This window comes from Caloenas nicobarica, chromosome 15 (assembly GCF_036013445.1).
Source record: "Caloenas nicobarica isolate bCalNic1 chromosome 15, bCalNic1.hap1, whole genome shotgun sequence".
Classification (NCBI taxonomy): domain Eukaryota; kingdom Metazoa; phylum Chordata; class Aves; order Columbiformes; family Columbidae; genus Caloenas; species Caloenas nicobarica.
In genome coordinates this window covers 11,537,168-11,541,246 of record NC_088259.1, presented here as the reverse complement: position 1 = coordinate 11,541,246, position 4,079 = coordinate 11,537,168, and positions in this window count along the sequence as shown.

The following is a 4,079-nucleotide window of genomic DNA, read 5'->3' as shown; positions in this document are numbered from 1 at the left end:
TATTCAAAGTTTTCATGATCCAGATAGAAAGCAGAAACCATACTTTGCACCTAAGGTAATTTATAAAGTGATTTACAAAATGTAAGGTGGACAAATCTCAATTATTGTTTATTTAGAGTAATTTGCCAGGAGTGTTAGATAAATAAGAGATGACAGAGCTGAGCAGACTGTAGTTTTCCTGGTCCTGATGTTTCTCTCTTGCTTCAGCAGAAGGACAAATATATTTCCAACCTATTTCCGGAAACATGCTATCTTGTAATAAAACAAAGGAAATCACCCAGCCTGGAAGGGGTAATTAAAGAAGATTACATACAGACATGCGAGCAGATGGTATGATAGCTCATGTTTTGACCTGGCTTACACAGTATATATGCCACGTGTGGATATTGCATATATTCATAAATGCTTATCTATGTTTAGACAGGGTGTATCGATCACCCTGCAATCAGCTGTGAGTGTCCGCAGCCTCAGAGCCTAAATTCTACTTAATCTTTCTGTACATACCAGCGGCCAAAATGGGACCTTTCCAGAGGGCCAGAGCTACAGCTCAGCTATAAGATCTCCTGAGCCTGGTTTCTGTTGATTCTAAGGCCGTGACAGGGGCTGGGGATGGCAGATGCGGAGGTGTTGGGGATGGCAGATGCGGAGGTGTTGGGGATGGCAGATGCGGAGGTGTTGGGGATGGCAGGTGCTCCCGGCTGCAGGGACGTCCCAGCTCGTTGCAGCGGGGTGGTGGAGGTAGCACAGCTCACAGCCTGGGTGACAAGGTAATTCAGGGCTTCCTGATCACCAATTCATGGTTCAGCCACACTACAGACAAGCCCCAGAAGCCCGCAGGAAGGGTGCAGAGCTGGGCACAGCCCTGCTGCCGCTGCCTGCAAAGCAATTGCCCTCCTGGGGGGCTCCCCAGCAAGGGGGCCAGGAGCTCTCCTCTCCTCCCTGCTTCCTTCTCTGCTGTATTTTTGAGAAGCATTTAGCTTGAACGTGAATTCTGCAGATGTTCTATATCTTTACAAAGAGACAAGGATAATATGTGCCTTTTTAAGGCTGCTTTGTACTGGAATTGAAGTCTGCACTTGAAAGTTGTTTCGCGTTCAATCAGAGAGTGAGTAAGAAGTGAATAACCCTCTTGTAAGACGGGGAGTTTCTCTGTGATGTGCAGCCTTCAGGCTAAGAGACAAATAGCTTCTGCAGCCTCCTGGTGTTGAGGGAACACGAGCTTTGGATGTAATTTAGCAGTTGGCCTTGTACCGGCTTTTGGGCACTGCAAAGTCTGTGTCTGGGACCGCCGACTGCCGCGGGCTTTGCTAAGCCTGGCTGGTGACCTCTCTGCTTGGTACTGGCTAAAGTGGGCAAACAGGCCATCAGTCTGACTCACGGGGTGTTTTGTACATGCTTTGTATGCATGTGGCTTAGAACCACTTGCTTCTGTGTCTGTTGTTTATTATTTTAGTTTAAAGGTCCTAGAGAGACCAATTTGGGGTTTTCTTTGCATAGATATATTCCTGCTGTTTTCTCCTGTGACTTGGAGAATTTAGATTTACAAGCTGGGCAGAGGAGGTACGGAGAAGTTCTGCCTTCTCCAAGAATTTGTGTCCAAGTAAATAAACTTTCCATGCAGACAGATTATGCTGGCCACTGAAGACACAGTTCTGGGATCCACTTTTCCCACTGGGGCATCGTCTTCTACAGGCCAGGTTTAATTCTCCTTCTTTCTAAAAACTAGCATCCTGTAGTTTTCTTAAATCCCCATAATTCCCACATTATGAAAATACTACAGTTTTATTAAACACTCAGTTCAAGATGTTTTCACAGTAACACTCGAGGGAATCCTTGAGCTACAAGGCATATGCGATAGTCCATGTCAAATCAGGGCCTATTATACATGCATCTGTTTTATCTTAGATCATTGTCACTGTTTACCTCACGTATTTATTTGCAATTCACGCAGATCTCAAGGCGACATACACAAAACACTGGATGTGGGGAACCATGCTACAAAACCAGTTTTCACCTTCTTAGAAGTGCTATAGAGGTGCTGAGATTTTGTTAGATGCTTGTTCATATTCTTAGATCTTGTTAGATGCTCCTTCTCTTTCTAATAAACCAAGAAATCCAGATGCAACGAGCTGGACTGCTCCCTGTTCTGTCAGTGATGAGATAGCTTTGTTGGCTTGCTTTGTTATTTTTATCTGATCCACTTAAGTTTTATTCCACGAAAAGTCTGTTTAACTCTGAATAGTACATTAAAGAGTTTCTTAAAGATGGCACCATCTTGCCTACAGGTAGCTCTTCTATACAGTAAACCTGGAGCGAGGAGGATATTCCTTTTCAGCTGGTTGATTAAATATTGCTACATAATGGACAGCATCTCCCCCCTTCAGAGACTGTGCTCTTCTCCAAATGACAAAGTGATAATCATGCCTGAGTCATTAAAACAAAACCAAATTTATCCTTAATACACACTGTCTCCTTGCAGTTTGTTTTGGAGATTTTATGACCTGAAATCACTTTCACACACATCCCATTCCAAACCGACTGAGATAGTTGCAGCCAAATTTTACATGCAATATACCCCCGACTCCGTGAGGCAGCAGATGGCTGAAAAGGTTCTAAAATTTGCTGTCCCGCTACCCCAGGCACATCTACAATTCAGTGTTTGCTCTGATGCGCTTGGCTCTGGTTCAGGAATAATACAGTTCTTCGACATTGGTAGAAATGCCTCTGTTGTGTGGCACAGGTGTGGGGGCAGAGCATCCCACCCGCGGGTGAGCTCAGCTGTGCCGGGGCACACACGTGGACTTAGTGTTGCTCTTGCTTCTTCCCAAAGAAGAAAGATGGAACTTCCCGTTTCTCCTGGAATAAATCAAATAAAACCGGTAAATTAGGTGTTAACAACGAGGGGGTTATTCATAAACTGTAGGGACAGGTGTAACGTTCCCTGGATGTTGATCAGCCTCATCCCACCTCCCACGGAGGAATTTGCGCTTTGGTACCGGTTTAGATCTGCATCATTGCAATTACACAGCGAGGACAGCTGTGTCCCCAAATCAAGAGTTATGGAAATCAGAAGAGGCATTAGCATCAGTAACATTTAACGAGGAAATGACGGCTTTCTCTACACCTTCTCTTTGATGTATGTCTGTATTTGCATTTCCAGGGAGGCAGAACTTCCACAGCGAGGGGTTTGCTGGTCCAGGGGTCTGTGAGGATGCACAGGGCTGGGGACGTGCAAGCTCCAGACCTCCAGGAGAGATGCTCTTATTGCTCTGCATGAATTGCAGTTTCTCCACTGCTTATTTCTGTCCCATGGGCCCATCTTGCCTGTAAAACAAACTTTAAAGAAAGAGATGATTAAAAAACCTCTTTGTGTTCATGTCTTTACTGGTGAGGGTTGAAAGTGCTCTGGCATTCACACAAGTATCTGTCACTATGAAACCCGTCCCTTTGTTTTATGTCCTTCTGCCTTTCATCATGGGAAATGTTAATTCAGTTTGGAAAATTCCCTTTTTTGAGCTCCGGCTTCGCAAGTTCCCAGCACTCATGGGTGAGGGTAAGGGCAATGTGGCAAAGTAAAGAGATCCCAGAGCAGCTGAGGACGAAATCTCTGGAGGAGCCTTTGAGCTCCGGCTTTGCCAGATCATCCAGCTACTGCGCAGGCGGGGAAGCCAACCCCCAATATGAATTTTTTACATGGAGCATCAGAGGACAGGACACAGAAAATGCCAGGGAACGTTTCCCATTCTAGAGACACCTTTCCAGTGAAATGCTACTCTTTGATATATATTTCTCTTTTAAAAACAAAACTAATAACAACTTGTCTGTCACACTGGGGGACTTGCTAGGAATGACAAATAGCTTGGCAATCCGAACCTGGATGGGACACCATGGAATCTGTTGTTGGGTGCGCTGCATCCTGCTGCTCAGACAAATGTCAAAACAACTTCTGCTGGCGGAAGGTCTTTTCCTTGCCATATTCCAAGGGCTTTAAGCGTGCAAATTTAGTGATGGATAAAGATGATGATGACAGGAATATTCCTACACCTTGTCGCTTCTTTCTTCTCCTTCCTTTTTTCCTC